At 48.8% G+C, this 20,490-nt stretch overlaps 1 long non-coding RNA gene across 2 annotated transcripts; it reads right to left on the bottom strand.

The window, feature by feature from the left end:
* Positions 1-827: 827 nt before the first annotated feature.
* Positions 828-19,237, bottom strand: LOC126000813 (uncharacterized). Of its 2 annotated transcripts, XR_007492860.1 has the most exons (4): positions 18,824-19,237; positions 18,620-18,714; positions 8,380-8,463; positions 828-1,219 (listed from the first exon to the last, which is right to left on the bottom strand). It is a non-coding gene; the product is annotated as an uncharacterized LOC126000813 (long non-coding RNA). The 2 variants fall into 2 exon arrangements; XR_007492859.1 differs by lacking the exons at positions 18,620-18,714; positions 18,824-19,237 and adding an exon at positions 15,254-15,431.
* Between the last annotated feature and the right edge of the window lie 1,253 nt (positions 19,238-20,490).

The following is a 20,490-nucleotide window of genomic DNA, read 5'->3' on the forward strand; positions in this document are numbered from 1 at the left end:
CCCAGCTTCTGCATGCAGGAGGAGCATGAGGGAGCAGGGAAGAGCTGCCACAACAGAGCTGTGCCCCCCTAAAAACTGGCTCCCCCAAATCAAGAGTGTTAATGGGTGAGCCCCCACTTCTTTGCAAATTCAAAGCTCTTGGGGTGACTAAGCCAGCTACATGGCAACACTGGTCAGACCCACACTGGACCTGGGCACACCCCAATCTGCCCCTTCACACCACTGCACCTTGCTCTACCCATTCTGCTCCAGTGCACCCACTGAGCCCCGTCCCCGACCCCTGCTGTTGCACCTTCCTGCAGGCATCTCCCCCCCACACACACACCCTCCCCATCATCTCATCTAATGGTTTCGAGCAGAGGAAATGACTTGTCTTCCCAGCCAGCCTGTGACACTTTTATGGGTCATTTGTAATGAAGCTATTCTTTGGCTTTAATAGAGACCTTGATTCCAACTAGTGTGAATAATCGTCAAAGGTGATTAATTAAATATTCACCACTCCCCTATAAAATTGATCAACATATTACATTATACTGCCCCAAAAGTTATTTTATTTCTTCATTGGGCTTCCAATTCTATGCATTTAAACAAGCTTTAAGCTGGAGCCATATAATTTATTGCATGTTAATTATACATACACACAGAGCAAGATGAGACAAAGTATTTTACACCTTTAGTTACAACCCAGGAAACACATCAACTTTATTCACAGCCTCAGAGAGTCCCACAGGTGAGCAGAGCGGGCCCCTCGAGGTTCATTGTGTGTCCCTGACCCTTCTGTCCTCCCACATACCTGACCCTCCAAGGTGCAGTCCTCACACAGGCCCCCCGTTTCCAGGTGCAAAAATGTTCCATAAGTTCTGAAGTTCCTCCCAGGCGATGATGCCTGTGACCAAGTTCTCCTACCATGTGAATGTGGGTGTCTGAGTTGCCTGAACCTCTTGGGGCAGGACTAATAGGGTGCGGGGACAAGTAAGGTCATTCTGGGCCTCTGCGCACCTTCCAGAAGGGAAACTCCTATGTCCTTCCCTCCTTGCTGAGGCCATGGCTCCTCCAGCTTCTTCTGAGGTACTGGGCCCCAAAAAGAAGCAAGCCCAATTCCAGATTCTGCACTAGCTCTCAAGCACCTTGAGGACAGCTTGCAGGTGGGAGCAGCTGGGACGCATTTGGTGTGGGAGCCAGAGTGGCCTGTGTGTCTCCAGTGTAGATTCTGCTGAGCCTGAAAGAGGTGTGAGAAGGAAGGACAGACACATGGCTTCATGCTGGGCCATGACCAGCCGTGCTCAGACCCCCACATGCCCCACAGCTTCTGGCCACGGAGCCTCAGTGTTGTCTTAAACCTGCCAAGACCACCTCACCAGGCCTGGTGTTTGTCCTATCCCACCAAGACCACCGCACCAGGCCGGGGGTCTCTCCCATCCCACATCCACACTCAGTGGAGACCCCTGAATTTTCCCTCAGCCCCTTCTTCTGCACTGCCAGAGATGAAGATGAGTGAATAGGACAGATTTTTTAAAAATGATGAGTTTAAAAAAAAGTAAGTCATATTTCAACTTGCACCAACTTGCCATTTGTCGCCTGTAAGGGGGACGCTGTGGCCGAGCGGGTTTGGGTGACAGCGGCAGGAATGAATCCCACAAAGGGACCAAGTTTAATCACCCAATCCCGGCCCGTATTGATTTGGGGACTACTTGCAATGACTATATAAATAAGCCATTTCTTTGCAACTCTATCTAGCACCGGTCATGAACCCAGACCCTTCACAGCCGGGCCCAAAGTGAATTATGCCCTGCAGAAATAAATTAATAAAGCCAACACCGCTAGCCTCTCCACCAACTTACTTGCACGTTTCAAGAGCTTAAAAATATAAAATCAATAATCATTTAGTCATCAGGGTAAATGAAGCGACATAACATCCAAGTATCCCCTTCAGCCATTCAAGCCATCGCCAGTCATTTATCTCATCAAACGTCGTGGCTATAACCCTTCTCCTGCCCACCACCACGCCACCCAGCTGCCGCGGGATTCCAAGTAAATATTAAAAATCAATATCTGCTTCCTTCTATCACACCGCATGGCATCCATCATAAATCTGCCCAGAGAGAGAGGGAGAGAGACAGAGACAGAAAGAGAGAGATAGAGAGACAGAGACAGAAAGAGAGAGAGAGAGAGAGAGAGAGAAGAGAGAGAGAGAGAGAGAGAGAGAGAGAGAGAGAGAGAGAGAGAGAGAGAGAGAGAGAGAGAGAGAGGATGTGGGCAACAGTGGAGACCCAGTTCCACTCACTGATGGTCATGGCTCCTGGATCCTGGAAAAGTTCATGTCTCACATCCACATTTTCTAGAATCACACTCATAGCATGGACACTGCATAACTGCGACAAGAAAGCCAACGCTTTTCAGCCCAGCACCCCCAACTTACAAGCTGAAGCTCTTGGGGTCCCTGCATAGCCCCAAGTTAGGGTCGATTTGCTCCCTCCCCCCTTGCTCTGTGAGACCTATATGTAATCACAGACCCCCATGGCACAGCTCCACCCAGGAACCCAGCCACATGCTCTTCAATTCTGAGCATGAGGGAAGGCCTGACCCGAGTTCTCAGAGCCAGTTTAGTCCTGGGCTTGCTGGGTTTTAGCTGGTGCCAGGGCCACCCCAAGGAGCACTGCCTCTGCCAAATCAGGCCCAGAGCACAAGCTGGTGCAGGCAGTTGGTAGTACCAGGATCCACAGCACTGAGTCACTGAGTGTCCTCCAGCATGAACCTAAAACCTGAGGGTGCTAGCCCAGAGCCACAAACTGCCTCCTGCCCACTGAGTCCTCCTGCCTCTATCTTTCCCTGGTCTTTCTCCTCCTCTTCTTCCTCCTGCTCCTCCTCTTCCTGCTCCTGCTCCTCCTGCTGCTGCTCTCCTTCCTCCTTCTCTTCCTCCTCCTCCTCTTTCTGCTATATCTGGAAAGAGGTGGAGAAGATGCACCTGATAACCCACGGTCCCCTTTGAATCTAGGTCCCAGAGAACACACACATCTCTGCCAGAGGGGAGGAAAGTTGCACTCTCTGTGTTGAGGTTGCCAGTTCCCCGAAGAAAAGCTTCATGCTTTCCACAGAGCAGAGGCCTGTGACAGCACACATATGTTTATACATACATGAAAAAAACACGTGTGGGGCCGGAGAGATAGCATGGAGGTAAGGCGTTTGCCTTTCATGCAGAAGGTCATCGGTTCGAATCCCGGCGTCCCACATGGTCCCCCGTGCCTGCCGGGAGTAATTTCTGAGCATGGAGCCAGGAGTGGCCCCTGAGCACTGCCGGGTGTGACCCAAAAACCACACAAAAAAACAACAAAAAAAAAAAAAAAAAAAAAGAAAAAAACACGTGTGTGCACATACACACATGTATATACATGCACATACACTCACAGATCTGTGCCTGGCCCTGCCGAGTCCTGGCATCTATCATGCTGACCCCCTCTGTAGCTCTGTCCCTCATGAAAACCTCCACAGGCTGGACCACAAGGGAAAGTGAATATCTGAGCTCCAATAGCTCCAACCTCCCTGCCAGATGGGTGGGAAGTGGAGGAGGAGCATGAGGTGGGACTGAGCCATGTGGAGCACTTGAAGCAACCTCCCCCCCCCCCCCCCCCGCCCTGCCACAGTCATTGGGGTTTTAAAAGAAGCTGCTTGAGCCAGAACTCCCAGAGCTGAGCCTGGGGTATCAGCAGTGAGGAGGACGAATAGAGTGGATACAAGGCAGTTTGGTGGTCCCCGAGACACACCTAATCAGAGTTGGAGCCCAGCCACACATATCCCCACAAGTCTGCCTTCCCTTCTGGCTGAAACTAGGGTAATGGCCCTTATCTTACAAAAGGAAAAATAAGAAGAAAATGCCCAAAATATAGTGTGGAAAAAGGGAGCAAGTCCTTTTAGAAAATTGTAGTTAATTAAATCCAGCAAAAAATAAATAAATAAACAAACAAAAAAAAAACCCTTCCAGCTACCTAGGGCTTAAAAGTTTCAGATTAATTTAACATTCAAAAGGAATCCACATAATTCACTCATGTTAACAAAATGAGGAAGAGAAGGCATGATTAACTCAATAGAGGTTGAAGAAGCCAATCTGTGACTCAAACCCTCCCCAACGAAGGGCTAGAGAACAATGTCCCCAGATCAGTGCCACATGCAGAAATCTCCCCCTGCTCAAGAAGAAGAGAAGAGGAGGAGAGAGAGGAAGTGGAGGAGGAGGAATTGGAGGAGGAGGAGGAGGAGGAGGAGGAGGAGGAGGAAAAAGAGAAGAAGAAGAAGAAGAAGAAGAAGAAGAAGAAGAAGAAGAAGAAGAAGAAGAAGAAGAAGAAGAAGAAGAAGAAGAAGAAGAAGAAGGAAGAGGAGAAGGAGAAGGAGAAGGAGAAGGGGAAGAAGGAGGAGGAGGAGAAAAGAAGAAGGAGAAGGACGATGAGGAGGAGAAAGAGGAGAAGAAAGAACAGAAAAAGGAGGAGGAAGAGAAGAAGAATAAGAATAGAAAATGGAGAAGGAAGGATAAGGAGAAGAAAGATGAAGAAGAAGAAGAAGAAGAAGAAGAAGAAGAAGAAGAAGAAGAAGAAGAAGAAGAAGAAGAAGAAAGAGGAGGAGGAGAAAAAGGAGGAGGAGAAGAATAGAAAAGGAGAAGGAAGAAGAAAGGAGAAGAAGAAGAAAAAGAAGAAGGAGGAGGAAGAGGTGGAGGAAGAGAAAGGAGGAGAGGGGGCCAGGGGCTCTGCTCCCCTCCCAGCTCTACTCCTGACTCTGGCAGGCCACAAGGCAACAGCAGCTTCATCTCTAATGGTCCCAGAAAGCATTAGGTGTCCAGGCAGCAAAGAAAGAAATAAAATCAGGCTCATGCCTGATTATCGGGCTTAGGCAGGAGATTGCCCTGGATTGGCACATGTCCCGCCAGGAAAGGCCCTGGGTTTGATTCCTCGCACTGCAGGCTTCTGCCAGCACTGAAGTGTGTGGCCCCAAAGCAACATAAAATCATCCAAAAATCAATTCCAAGGTCTCTGATAACAATTCTAAAATGAAGAATAAATGTGTTTGGGACAGTTGGCCAGCAATGAGCACTCCAGGGTTATCCATGCCTGCTTACACCTGAAACTTCATGTTCTCGGGCATTTTGTCTCAGGATCTCGGAAGCCTACTGTAGGAACCTGCACATTAGAATCATAGACTATCACCAGGAAAGGCTCAGAAACAGAAATATTAGTCAGATGCTGCACATTCATAATTCGAAACATTAAATACCAAGCAAAATGCACCCAACTAGTCCACAAGTTCCCTGTGATCTGCAACTAAAACCCCAACTGAATTCCCAGGGTTCCATTTCTGTGAAAAAAGGAAGTGCTGTTTCTTAAACAGGTATGAAAATGCCAAGAGCCTGGGAAGCCACGGCTGTCTGCGATAGGGCAAAAAGAGAGATTTGGGGTCCCCTTTTGTAAGGGTGATAAAACCCGTTTGGCACCTGCGTTAGAACAGACATATGGATCAATGGGGCAGAATGAATAACCTCCAAATAGATGTGAGCTTAAGTGGCCCATTGACTTCCGGCGAAGATGGAAAGGTGAATTAACGGGATGAGGAGAGTCTCGTTAATAAATGTTCAAAGGGCTTGTGGGTATCAATTTAAAACACAAACTAGAAACAGATCATGGGCCTCCGTAGGAAACCATGGAACAGACCAAAGAAGGAATGAAAATATTTTTTTTCGCAAAGGCAGGCAGAGTTCCTAGGATGCAAAAACAATAAGGCTGGAAGGAGGTGAAAATGAAAGTTAAAATGGTCTCTGCTTCAGGATATTTAAAAAAATAAAATAAAAGAGGGGCCAGAGTGATAGCACAATGGGAGGGTATTTGCCTTGTGCACGGCATAAGATTCAATCCCAGGAATCTCATATGGTTCTCTGGGCCTATCAGGAGTGATTCCTGAGCATGGAGCCAGGAGGAACCCCTGAGCACGGCCAGATGTGGCCCCCAAAACAAAACAAGACAACAACAAAAAAAGAGTCACATTTTTGATGAGGGGAAATATTCACAACACACCTCGTGGCTTTTAGCCATGTGCAGTAAAACCTAACTCAGAACCTGGACACGATGTAGCCCCAATCCAGGCTTTGCCTTGAGAAACTGAATCACTTTGGGTTGAGGGGAGCGGGGGCAGGTCCAGTCAGAGCCGTGACTCTTGCAGCCTGTGACAGATGTGGCTTTTGACCTTCTCTGGGTGACACCCAGGAGAAGCCCTCAACGCAGACCTGCAGACACCGTGGATAGGGCTTGGAGTCACGATACTGCTCCAGGCAGGGGGAACTATGTCATCGCACATGGCCAGCACCCACCCTAAAGATGGACCATGCAAAGGCAGCATGGGGCATGCCATGGCTGTCCTTCTGAACAGCCCGCTGCAGGCATTATGAGGTAATGCTGTATTAAGACTACATAGACTACACAGGTGGTAAACAGTCCATTCATTTGACAAGATCACAGCTTCTGAAGAAAGGCTGCCATGGGCAGAAAGGACATTGAGAACAACAAAAGTTCATTCAGCAAAGATACAAGGAGCATCAGGCATGGCTTCCTGTAACAAACTCCACTGAGCTTTATTTGTCTGGCAAATGTGAAAGCCTTAGAAATCAGGTTTCAAACCATCCAGATATCTTGGACCCATTTCTTGGCACTGCCCCCCCCCCAGACATAAACACATTTATCTAAGAACAAAGCCACGCACCCACATTCACTGCAGCACTGAGCTCATTGCCTGGCTCTGGGGACAGTCCCAGTGCCCCAGAGCGAATGAGTGGGTGAAGAGTTAGGGGTCTACAAGCCTATGGAATACTATGCAGCTATAAATAAAAAAGAGGAACTGACTCGGCAACCTGTAATTTGTCTTAGAGGGGACACGTGAAACATGTGGCATGTGTAACCCCTGGCCCAGGATAGGATGGCTCAGGAAGGTGTGAAGAGCAATGGTGGCCTAGAGGGGACATTGGAGAGAGTCAGAGGTAGAGAAGTGAGTGGACCGTGCACATCAGAATCAGAGCCTTGCACGCACTCTTGTCAACATATGCCCTAAACTAGAAGAATCTTTTTGTTGTTGTTGTTGTTGTTGATAATTTGTCAAGAAGACTGGAAGAATGGGCTGGATGATGAGTTACTAGCGAGATGGAGACTATGGTGGACACAGGGGATACTTGATGCATCAAGTTCAGTCCTAACCCATGTGTCAATACTGGAATCTGAATGGTCCATAACGCATGGACATGGCAGGTAGTCACCAGGGATGGGCTGTTTGGCCTCCCAGGGGGGTGGATGCCCTTCCTGGCAGACCTGCGACCCCTATTCTAGTGCTCTCAGTGGTTGGGCCAGCAGCTACATGTGCTGGGGAGCAGGCTCTGAGCCAGCACAACAGTGTTTCTGGCCTGCGGGCACAGGATGAGGGTCCTGCTGTGCTGACCACCCATGGGCTGTCTCCACCTCCACAGCACAGGCCAGCTGCCAGGCGGTCAGTGCACACAAGCCAAGGCCAAACAGGGCTGTTGTGAGAGGGACTCTGATTATAGGTGGCAGAGAGGACACCCTGCCCCTGATGAGGCCACTCCCGAAGGAGACCTTCATGGGGGAGGGGCAGTGTGGGGGTGCACAGAGGTTTGTGCCATTGTAGATGATACATTGAGCCGAGACCGAGCAGGTGCAGGGCTTAGTTTGGGGAGTGGAAGAAGGGAGCTTTAAGCTTTAAGGGTGGCATGGGGGTGTCATGTCACTTATTCCACACACTCAAAGCGATTCTTTTTTTTTTTTTTTTTTTTTTTTTGTGGTTTTTGGGTCACACCCGGCAGTGCTCAGGGGTTATTCCTGGCTCCAGGCTCAGAAATTGCTCCTAGCAGGCACAGGGGACCATATGGGGCGCCGGGATTCGAACCGATGACCTCCTGCATGAAAGGCAAATGCCTTACCTCCATGCTATCTCTCCGGCCCCACAAAGCGATTCTTAAATTAAGGAGTATCTAGGTCTAAGTCCTATCTGTGAGAGAAGGGTATTCTAGAAAAGTCCAGAAAACTTGTGCAGTGGTCCAAAGACATGTCCCACTGGGAAAACCTAGAGAAAAACCTAAAAAAACTAGAAAAAAATGGGGTATATTGTGTGTGTGCACATGTGAGTATACATGTGTCTTTATGTGTTGGTATACATTGTGGAGTGTTTACACATGTGTGAGTCTCCATGTATGTGAGTGTGCATTTGTGGCGTGTGTTTATGCATGTGTGAGTTTCGGGTGTGTGCGCGTGCGTGTGTAAGGCTCATCTTGTAGAACGTTCTCTATGATATCACAGATTCACTCAGATTCTAGTGGGCAGCATTTTGTTTTCCACAGCAAACCTGTTGTCCAGAAAACCGTCCACGCTTTGTCTTGCTCAGTTGTCACCTTGTTCAGAGGTTCTGCTTTCATACAGACCATGTGCCCTGTGAGAGACACAAGAAGCCTCACAGCCCCCATAGCTCTCACCAGAAAGACCTGTAGGCATCATGGTTGACTGTAGCTCCACTTCTGACCAATGCGTGAGGCCTTTTTGGGGTCAGAAAATGTCCCCATGCAGGATGCAGACATTTCCACAGATGTCACCGCCATGATCTTCCACGTTGCTCCCATGTTCTGTGAGGTGATGGATACTCGGGTTTTCCTAGTGGAGTCTGCCTCAAACACCCTCCTGAGCCCCCTTTCTGTGGGGCTGCAGAGTGGGGCCCAGTTTCGAATGCCCAGGGTCCTGTTCTGTGGTCACAGAGCTCCGGCTCAGCATGTAGCAGACAATGGGGAGAGGCTGGGTCAGTACGTGCTCTTTGACCACTGCAGAGTATCACGTGTCATCTTAGGGGTATGGGGAATATATACTTAGAAGCACACTCAGAAATACTTGCATACACTCATACACATGGAATCACATGCATACACAATCATATACACCCCCTCAATACACACATCCTCACACATACTCATAGACTCACATGTAAAATAAATCCACATGCTATATTTCCAACCCTGGGTGAGCGGGTCTGAAGTAGGGTAGCCAGGAAGAATTAATAAACCCAGCCAGTCATAGGGAGAAAATTGAGTCAGGAGACTTCTCACCTCATGGATTCTCTGGGTCTCTCAAACTGAAACCTTTCTTGACTGACCAGATCAAATCCAACCGGGAGGGGCAGGGTCCAGTGAGAGACAAAAGTATATACCAAGCTAATCAAGTTAATTTTATCAAGTCTAGATAAAATTTTACATGTCAAAGAGCTGGGTGAAAAGAAAGAGGAAGTTGGGAATTGCCTTTGTTTTGGGTAAAAGCGGAGTGTAATCTAACACATACACACAGAATTGCTTATTCTTACATATACACAGTCACACATATACACACGTACACACTAACACAATCACATACTCTTACTCACACATACATGCTCACACGCTCACACGTGCCTTTATCTTCATAGGCAGAAATTCTGTTCTGAAGAGGCGTCTTCCCTTCCCAGAGAACTCCCACCCAGGCAGTCTGACTGAGGCAGGCCCTGCGAGCTTTCTACACCCTTGTTCCACAGCCTCCTCTCTCTCTCCTCTGCCACATGGGCAGCGAGGACTGGGCAAATGAACAGATGAAGGCAACAGGTGAGAGAGAAACTGCTCACACAGGCCAGAGTCACCCACAGAAAATCACTGCAATGGACAGAAAAGTTAATGGAACTAGCCAGTGGCATCCTCAGGCACCACCTGCATGGTCCATACAGCAGATCGCAGTGCTGCAAACAAGCTCTCACAGCTGCGATCCCATGACAGGGTCCAGGCATCTGCACTGAAAAGCTATAGACATTCCTGGAAAATAGAGATGTAAAGAAAAGGCACAACTTACAGTAGGAGTGGCCTGAAAGAGCCAAGATTCTTTCAGGAGAAAAATTCTGTACAGCCCAGGATCTGCCCAGGCCAACCACTTTGATCTCGCTAGCCAAGAGCTTGGAGCTGACTCAAATGAAGAAACTCAAATCTCCAAAGTCCTTTGACAAGAAATAATGACATAGCAACGCAATATACTTACTCCAAATCATGCCGTGAGGGAAGGAAGGGACAGTGTGATGCTGGCCTGTGGAGGGACTGGGGCCTAGAACAGGCACCGGATGCAATGGGTTGTTGGCTTCTTGGCAGAGCTGGCAGGATAATTCATAGATAAAATATGGCCCAGTCACTCACTGAATGGGAGAAACTATTCACTCAATATCCATCAGTTAAGGGGCTTATATCCAAAATATACCAGGCACTGACAGAACTGAAAAAGAAAAAAACATCTAACTCCATAAAAAAAAAAATGGGGAAAAAAACAGACACTTTGTCAAAGAAGAAATACAAATGGCCAAAAGACTTATGATAAAAGGCTCCACATCACTAATTATCAGGGAGAGGCAAATCAAAACAACTATGAGGTACCATTTCACACCACAGAGATTGGCGCACATCACAAAGAATGAGAACAAACAGTGCTGGCAGGGATGTAGAGAGAAAGGAACTCTCATTCACTGTTGGGGGAATGCTGTCTAGTCCAGCCTTTATGGAAAACAATATGGAGATTCCTCAAAAAACTGGAAATTGAGTTCCCATATGATCCAGCTATACCACTCCTAGGGATATACCCTAGGAACACAAAAGAACAATTCAAAAATCTCTTCCTTGCACCTATATTCATTGCAGTCCTATTTACAGTAACCAGACTCTGGAAACAACCACGATGCCCTTCAACAGATGAATGGCTAAAGAAACTGTGGTACATATACACAATGGAAAATTATGTAGCCCTTAGGAGGGATAAAGTCATGAAATTTTCATATACATGAATGTACATGGAATCTATTATGCTGCATGAAATAAGTCAGATGGAGATAGACACAAAATAGTGTCATTCATCTATGGGTTTTTAAAAAATTAAATACATTATTGTAATAATCTCAGAGACAATAGTTAAGAGCTGGAAGGACCGGCTCTCAATATGAAGCTCACTACAAAGTGTGGTGAATGCTGGTAGGGAAATAACTGCACTAACAACTATCATGACAATGGTAGTGAGTGAGAGAATTAGAATGTCTGTCTCTAATATAGGCAGGAGTGAGGGGGAATGAGGTGGGCATTGGTGGTGAGAATGTTGCACTGGTAAAGGGAGTGTTCTGTTTATGATTGAAACCCAAATATAATCATGCTTGTAATTATAGTGCTTAAATAAAGAATACAGCCATGCTGCAAGCACATCACTGAGTGGGGCAGAGGGCTGGACACCAGCCCAAAGCAAACCAAGCAAGAGCAGAGCACCAGGACCAACATGGACTGAACCCAGTGAGGCTCATGGGAGAAGTTTCTTACCTGGAATTAGGTGTGGACATTGGAGGAGACATGCAGGCATACATATATGCACAAAGAACAAGCAGCCACACATAAGCCACATGTAAGTAGAGAATCAGATGCACAAGAACAAGGCCCTGGGGATGCCACTGTGCTTCCATCAGGCACGGCCCGTGAGAAATGGGAAAGGTCTTGACACTGAGCTCAGCCCTGCTGGGTACTTGGGGCTGAGGCCAGAGACGGAGCATCTCTGAGGGGTGCTATGGATGCACCGATCACCATCCTTAGTGCTCTGTGCAGCCCCAAGCCCAGGTCAGAATGTGCACAATGTTGAGGCCTCGGGAGACCTGTGTGCTGGAACCACACTCTGATGAGCACTGTTTATAGAGCCCACAGCTCTGCACATGGCTTCTCAGAGACTATCAGGCCTGCAGTAAGCTTATTGGGGTGGCTTGTAATAGCACCTAATGGGGTACATACACACCTGTGCTCTCACCTGGAAGCAGGGACAGACTAGGAGGTCCTCTGGCCCCCAGTGCCCATCGTTCCTGGCTGGTATGGTGGAAGGGTCACCTGAACCCTACCAGTGAGGTCCTTCCACTGCTCTTCCAGGCTGGTGTTGGAGCCTCACCTAGAGCAAACGTGAGTGTAGCTCCTGCTCCCCAGATAGATGAGAGCTCAGGTGTCTTCCCTGTTCTCCCTCACAGGCAAGAGCTCAGGTGGGTATTGGGGGCAAGGGATCCTCCTGCCACTGTGATGCCTTGGATACAGGAACCTTCTTTTATCTTTGTTTGTTTGTTTTTGGACCATACCCGGCAGCTCTCAGGGGTTACTCCTGGCACTGCTCCTGGCAGGCTCAGGGAATGCCGGGGATTGAACCCGTACAAAATATGGGCCACGTGCAAGGTAAACACTTTACTGCTGTGCTATCACTCGGGCCCACACATGGGCCTTCTGAGCTCAAAAAGGCAGAACAGACCCTGGACACGTTTGCAAACAACATGCATGCCAGACAAACCCAGGAATTCGGTCATTTGGGCATACAGAAGAGCAGGTGAAGAGGCCAGAATCTACCTACATGCCCATGGAATACTATGAAGCCTTAAAAAGAGGAAATCCACACTTGCTGCGTAGATGACACTGGAGGGTGCAGGGCTAGAGGAGCCAACGAGAGGGAGAAGAACAGACACAGCGACCTGTCATCTGTGTTCCAGGGGATGGGACACATGGAGCATGTGGCATGTGGGTGCCTTGTGCATGGCATATTTCTATACAAAAAGTATTTGCAAGGAGTTACTCCTTTCCTTGAGAAAAGTGTGATGTAGGCCAAAGGGTTAGTGCAGCAGGAAGGTTGCTTCCCTTGCATGGGCCCAACCTGGTTCAACCTCTGGCACTCCATATGATCCTCCAAGTCCTGTCAGGAGTGATCACTAAATGCAGAACAAGGAGCAAGCCCTGGTTGCTCCACAGGAAGGAAGGAAGGAAGGAAGGAAGGAAGGAAGGAAGGAAGGAAGGAAGGAAGGAAGGAAGGAAGGAAGGAAGGAAGGAAGGAAGGAAGGAAGGAAGGAAGGAAGGAAGGAAGGAAGGAAGGAAGGAAGGAAGGAAGGAAGGAGAAGGAAGGAAGGAAGGAAGGAAGGAAGGAGGGAAGGAGGGAAGGAGGGAAGGAGGGAAGGAGGGAAGGAGGGAAGGAGGGAAGGAAGGAGGGAAGGAGGGAAGAGGGAGGGAGGGAGGGAGGGGAGAAGGAGGGAGGGAGGGGGGAGACAGGGAGGGAGGGAGGAAGGAAGGAAGGAAGGAAGGAAGGAAGGAAGGAAGGGAGAGAGGGAGGAAGGAAGGGAGGGACGCAGGGAGAGAGAGGGAGGGGAAGGAAGGGAGGGGAAGGAAGGGAGGAGGGAGGGAGGGGGAAGGAGGGAGGGAGGGGGAGGAAGGGAGGATGGATGGAAGGAAGGGAGAGAGGGAGGAAAAAGGAGAAAGAAAGAAAGAAAGAAAGAAAGAAAGAAAGAAAGAAAGAAAGAAAGAAAGAAAGAAAGAAAGAAAGAAAGAAAGAAAGAAAGAAAGAAAGAAAGAAAGAAAGAAAGAAAGAAAGAAAGAAAGAAAGAAAGAAAGAAAGAAAGAAAGAAAGAAAGAAAGAAAGAAAGAAAGAAAGAAAGAAAGAAAGAAAGAAAGAAAGAAAGAAAGAAAGAAAGAAAGAAAGAAAGAAAGAAAGAAAGAAAGAAAGAAAGAAAGAGAAGGAAGGAAGGAAGGAAGGAAGGAAGGAAAGAAAGAAAGAAAGAAAGAAAGAAAGAAAGAAAGAAAGAAAGAAAGAAAGAAAGAAAGAAAGAAAGAAAGAAAGAAAGAGAGAGAGAGAGAGAGAGAGAGAGAGAAAGAAAGAAAGGAAGGAAGGAAGGAAGGAAGGAAGGAAGGAAGAAAGAAGAAAGAAAGAAAGAAAGAAAGAAAGAAAGAAAGAAAGAAAGAAAGAGAGAGAGAGAGAGAGAGAAAAGAAAGAAAGAAAGAAAGAAAGAAAGAAAGAAAGAAAGAAAGAAAGAAAGAAAGAAAGAAAGAAAGAAAGAAAGAAAGAAAGAAAGAAAGAAAGAAAGAAAGAAAGAAAGAAGAAAGAAGGAAGGAAGGAAGGAAGGAAGGAAGGAAGGAAGGAAGGAAGGAAGGAAGGAAGGAAGGAAGGAAAGGAAGGAAAGGAAGGAAAGGAAGGAAGGAAGGAAGGAAGGAAGGAAGGAAGGAAGGAAGGAAGGGAAGGGAGGGAGGGAGGGAGGGAGGGAGGGAGGGGGGAGGGAGGGAGGGAGGGAGGGAGGGAGGGAGGGAGGGAGGGAGGAAGGAAGGAAGGAAGGAAGGAAGGAAGGAAGGAAGGAAGGAAAGAAAGAAAGAAAGAAAGAAAGAAAGAAAGAAAGAAAGAAGAAAGAAAGAAAGAAGAAAGAAAGAAAGGAAGAAAGAAAGAAAGAAAAGAAAGAAAGAAAGAAAGAAAGAAAGAAAGAAAGAAGAAGAAAGAACAAAGAAAGAAAGAAAGAAAGAAAGAAAGAAAGAGGGGCCGGGCGCGGTGGCGCTGGAGGTAAGGTGCCTGCCTTACCTGCGCTAGCCTAGGAGACGGACCGCGGTTCGATCCCCCGGCGTCCCATATGGTCCCCCAAGCCAGGAGCGACTTCTGAGCGCATAGCCAGGAGTAACCCCTGAGCGTTACCGGGTGTGGCCCAAAAACCAAAAAAAAAAAAAAAAAAAAAAAAAAAAGAAAAAAAAAAAGAAAGAAAGAAAGAAAGAAAGAAAGAAAGAAAGAAAGAAAGAAAGAAAGAAAGAAAGAAAGAAAGAAAGAAAGAAAGAAAGAAAGAAAGAAAGAAAGAAAGAAAGAAAGAAAGAAACTGCACCTGATGAATTCCTCCATTGAAGCAATGTCAATATTGAGTTCTGATAAAGAAAATGAGTATTTGCCTTTCTGGGGACACACACAAATTAACTTTTGCTATGAATTAGAAACATGTGTGCTATTTCAGATATAAACAATTGTGGACTTGAATCAGAATCTGTGTAAATATCATCACCCTGATTTTTTCAGAGTCAAAACCTCCAGAATCAGCCCCACGGAGGGTGGATGACATGGTGGATTTCAAGGCTGGCATATGTGGGGTACTGGAATTGAGCCCCCAACACCCCTTCTTCCCAGAAGCACTGCATATATAGAGCACAGAAGGCCCCAGTATCAGACCCCAAGATCTCAGCATGGATACCCCATTCTGGGGGATAGGATACATTAGAGGGCCAATGATGCTACAGCTAAAAATCAGCTCTGAGCAAGCACCACCGGGCACCTCAGATGGACAGACCAGCCACCTTTTGGGCAAATCACTATGAAGACAAGCATAGATGAGGCTGCCATGGGGCTGAGGGGAGGGTGACCTGCTCGAGCACCCACAGAAGCAGCATCTCTGGGCAGAGTGGAGGGAAGCCTTTCCAGGAGTTGGCAGAGGTTGGGGTCTCAGAGCTGCTGTTTGAGTTTCTCTCAGGATCTTCATAGTGAAGGAAAGGGCCGTGTTTCCCAAAGCTGTGCCTGGTACAGGAACTGAGATGCTCTGGCCTTGCCAAGGTCTTCCCTAGTGCCTTTGCCCCTGGCAGGGGAACCCCCAGACCCCTTAACCTGTGGTATCTGTCTCCCTCTCTCCCTCCACACTGCTCTTCCACTACACTGCCCCCAAACTCAGGCAGGGCCAGGCAATAGAGGCAGTGGCAACTCGGCTGCCAGGTGACCCCCCTTCCTGAAACAGGAACCCAGGGGACCCCATCCTGTCAGAGGTCCACATTCTCAGTCCTTAGGGCCTGTCTCCAAAGGTCCCTGAATCAGCAGTACTTGAAGTATCCCCTCCTTCTGGTCACATATCACCAGAGATGGTAAGTCTGGTATTTTATGTGTTTTTGGAGTGCTCAGGGGTTCCTCCTGGCTCTGAGCTCAGAGATCTCTCCAGGAGATCCTATGGGAATTGAGGGTCGCACCTGGGTTGGCTGTGTGCAAGGTAAGTGCCCTACCTGCTGTGCTCTGACTCCAGCCCTCAGGAAGGTTCTTGTGCCATGACCAGATGAGCTGTACACACAGTTCAGGCACCACTCGGGGGAGTGGGGCGGTCCCTACACGTGGTGAGCAAGCACGCTGTCTATGCAGAAGCTCAAGGCCATTAGGGGCTCTCTAGGGGACAGGCCAAGATGGGTGTGGAGCTGTCAGTGGTGTGTGCAACAGAAAGCAGTGATCAAGAACCTGAGAGCAGTGCTCAGGAATCCAAGACCTATCCAGAGATGCACCTGGGCAAGGAGGCATCTTGCTCTGGAAACTGCTCACAGGGGCAAGAGGAAGATGGGAAAGATCCCCAGGCTATGGCGATTCAGCACAAACCATCTGAGGTCTCTGCCCTGTAGTTTCTGGATGCTTTCCCCAACTTCACCAATTCTAGAGCCACATTCTGGGACTCAGTGAAGGGCTCATCTGTCGACCACAGCTCTGCCTGGTGCCAGGAAAGCAGGCAAGTCTGGCTGAAGGAGCAGGTGGAGTGCTGACAACCAGAAATGGCCCAGAAGTGACAAACGGGAGTAGTGAAACTCAGGGGAGAATGTTCAGGAGCCCCCCAAGAGCACAGTGGGGAAGGGACAATATCCAGATCTATTAGAGCTGAGGTTGCCACTCCACATGTGAATGTGGGCTGTGCCCACCATGTCCCCATGGCCATGGGGGAGGCTGTCACTCAACACCAGCAGATTAGGTCAAAGAAACTGAAGGGGCTGGAGAGATAACATGGTCTTTAGGGCATTTACCTTGCACACAACCAGATTCAATCCCTGGCATCCCATATGGTCTCCCAAGCCTGCCAGGAGTAATTTCTGAGTGCAAAGCCAGGAGGAATTCCTGAGTGCTGCTGAGTGTGGTCCATCAGAAAAAAAAAAAAAGTGATGGGATTATTACCCTGAAATCTCAGATGGAGCACTAAAACCCCATCCCAGAACACCCAACGGGAGAGCACCTTCCAAGGAGCCCACCTAGACTTCAGTTAGCTGACCCAGTATTTCTCTATTAACATGCAGGCGACTGCACCCACTTCAACGCTCCTGGGGACTCTCATTACTCAGGGGAAAATAACATATGCACATGCACAATTTTCTGGAGATGCAGATCGGCAGAATTTTGGAAATGCTGCAGGCCTTGAAAAAAATTCTTCCTCCCTCCTGCATGTCTCTTCTCCCTCCTTTGTCTTCCTCTTCTATCATTCCTCCCCCATTCCATCTGTCCTTCCCCCATTCTATCTTTCCTCTCTTCCCCCTCACTCATTCCTTTTGCCCCTTAGTCTTCTGTATTTGCTTCCTTCCATCCCAGAGTGGAGGAGAGACATGCATGCCAGTCCCCACACACACACAAACACACACAAACATACACACACATAATATTTCTGCAGAGCTGCAGGACCTTTAAATCTGTTCCCAAGCCCCACAGAGCTGCAATGTGTCCAGTGACCCCGAGGCTCACATTCTCCAGTGAGTGGACATCTGAGCTTGACCTACTTCTTGGCTATTGCTAATAAAAAATTCTGGGGTCAGGGGGATCAAAGACCATTTATTTAGATCCTACAAACTGTTCCAGGGTTTCAGGGGAGGGTGTGAGCATGTCCCAAAGTCAAATTGGAGCATGCTTGCACAGTCCTGTAAACATTATCAAACCTGTGGCTTGGACACCTCCTTGGACGTTTGATGCTCTTTAAGTGATATCTCAATGTATCCATTCTTGGAAAAGGCGACGCAATCCTGCAACAACTTGAGAGGGTGACGTGCAGTGAAAGAAGCCAATGGGGAGACATGGACAGCAGGGGATCCCCTAGCATGAGGCATGTGCAGAGTCTAGACAGCGAACAAATCAACTCTTAGATGCTGAGAACAAGCTGGGGTAACAGTAGGGAAAGGGATACGTGAGTTAGGGAAAGAGTGGACTGTGTGGGAAGGGCAGAAAATGGGCATGTCTACCACGGGGTGGAGGGCAGAAGGAACCCAAACTGGAATTTCTCCAGTGGACACAGAACTTATTTCCAGGAGGGAGCCCTGAAACCTACAGCATCCACCAACTTGCTCCAGTAAAGACTTTTGAATAGAAACAAAGAAAAGTTGATTGAATCTTCACCGCATGCACACACACACCCATATACATGCATACATGTGTACACACATATGTATACACGTGTATATGTATATGCACACACATACACCATAGCATTGTCAGAACTTCCCTATCCACAGACACACACACATGAGTCAACACACATGTGCACATACTAGACCCACACAGGGGCCTCTGGCCTCAACCCCTAGTTCTCTCCGCTCTCTTTCCTCCCTCCTTCATCCTCTCTACTCTCACTCCTCTCCCACCACTTCTCCCTTCTCTCCCTCCTCTACTCTTTCAGATCTTCTCTTCCCATCCCCTCCCATTTCTCTCCCACACTTTCTCCTCTCCCTCCTCTTCTCTCTCCTCTCTCCTCCCCCTCCTCAGCTGTGGAATGTTCTATCCCACTGTGTCTTATAAAAGACTTTTACAATTAGGTCCCAGCAACTGAATTCCTGCTCTGAACATGGAGACTCTCCACCATTCTGGTTGTTCACAGGACAGTCCAGACACAGTTTGCCTGGTTCCAGTTCCATGGTTCCCGGATGTCAGCAGGCACCACTCCTTCATTCCTCAGTCCCTAGTTTGGGTGCTGAGTGAGCACTGTTCAGAGCTCTGAGAAGAAAGAGCACCTTCTGTCTGCTCACCTGCATGGCTGCCAGCTCAGGGGTTTATTGTGAAAACTCTGAGTTATTTCAGTGCAGAACTACTGAGGCCTGAGACTCAGCATCTGGCACCAGACCTGGAGAAAGAATCAGCAATGCTGTGGAGAGGCCTTACTAGAATCAGGGCCCCCTTGGCTAGGCCAGAATATCCATGATATTCTGGGGAGGCAAGAGAGCACAGTTCACCTCAAACCTGAGGCAGCTTCAAAAGTATGAAGAGAGCAGAGTCTTTTTTCCAGTGGATGGAATAGGGTGTGGGCAGAGGCATATGAGACCCTCTGAAGGAAGTAGGGCCCCTTCAGCTCACAGAGGGGGTAAGCAGAGGGGCAGCAATGTGTCTAGTGTCCAAGTTAGAGGTGCTCAGACCAGCAGCCACAGGCCTAGGCAGCACCCAAGTACTGAAGTCTGATCAGATGGTTCTAGGAAGGTCCTCCCCTGCCCCAGGGGCTGAATGAGGGCCCACAGGGAGGGGAGCGGGCCTGGCTCTCCTCCTCCCAGCTCCTCTGGCCTCCCTGATGGGCCTTTAATGCTCTCTCTGGTATCTAGGTGACCAGGACCAGCACAAGAGCTGCCTGCAGGGTGGGGGAATGGGTACAGGGGCCTGTAGGAGGACCCCAATCCCACTGGAAGCAGAGGTGACATCCAGGGCTAAGGGGTGTCTGCACAGGAAGGGTGGCTCCAGGAAGTAGCTGCACTCCAAGACTCAGCCTCCTCAGTGTTGGGGAGACAAAGGGGTTTAGCTAAGGACATTTTTTGTCTCCCCAGCAGCAACCGGGAAGGGCCTCGTGGGCCTACATCTACCTTTAGCACTCGCTACTGAGTCCGTAGGCATTGTGCAGGGTCAGGGCTTCAGCCTCCAGGGACTTCTGCTTGCTGCAGAAGCTTCTGGAAAACTAAGTTCCATACTGTGTGGCCTGCTGGGAATCCTAGAGGATTGATCCAGCAGAGCTGAGGCACTGTGTGCCTAGGTCTGTCTGTAAGGCAACCAGGATGGTGCCTTCAGAAGCAAGTGTCCTGAGTTCTGTACTTTCCTGAGACGCATAGCTCCTGGTATTTGCCCATAAGGATAGAGGAGAATAAGGACAAGACTTCATCCCTACCGCTGTACTTTCCACCAGAGGCCCCATTTCTCTGCCACAGTGAGGGGCATCTGACTGGGGAAACTCCCTGGCCCTTTGTATCTCTGCATGTCAGCCCCATTCTGCCCCTCCCCATTTACCGGCTGAGTTTCACCCCCACCTCCAGGCTCTGAGAGGCCCTCCACCACCCTTCCAGCCCAGGACCAGCATGCTAGTTCCAATTTACTGTTCAGCTCTCCAAAGTGCCGCTTTTCCAGCTTCTGGCATCTTATCTTTTTGCTTCTCTCGGAAGGAAAGGGTTTCCCGCTCACAGTACCCCCAATCCGGGCGAGTGCTCTCCTCTCCCAGGACCACGCGCCCTCCTGGAAGTTAAGAGTGAGGTTTGCACTTGCTGATGCCTCAGTAAGAGTGGACAGGAGAGACTGCAGGCCTGGCCCGTGACTAGCAAGCGGCCTGGAGTGGCGCTAGGTGGGCTGGGGCGGGGAACGCACACTCTGGCCACCATGGACGAAGCGGAGGATCCTCACCTGGGCTCCAACCACAGGGCGGCTGCAGGGAGGAGCGAAGTCCTTGAGAAGACTGTCTTGCAGAAACACTTTATAAAAAAAAAAAATACAGCCCCGAACTGACAGTTTCTCCTGTGTTTCCACTTGCCCGAAACAGCTGGAGCTGGAACGCCTCTCCTCAAGGAAGTGGCCCTGCGCCTGTGTGTGTGTGTCGGTGCCAGCGGGGTGGGCTGGGAAGGGGTCTGGGATCCCAGCGACCCAGGGAGAA

The sequence above is a fragment of the Suncus etruscus genome, chromosome 2 (genome assembly GCF_024139225.1).
Source record: "Suncus etruscus isolate mSunEtr1 chromosome 2, mSunEtr1.pri.cur, whole genome shotgun sequence".
NCBI classification, from domain to species: Eukaryota; Metazoa; Chordata; class Mammalia; order Eulipotyphla; family Soricidae; genus Suncus; species Suncus etruscus.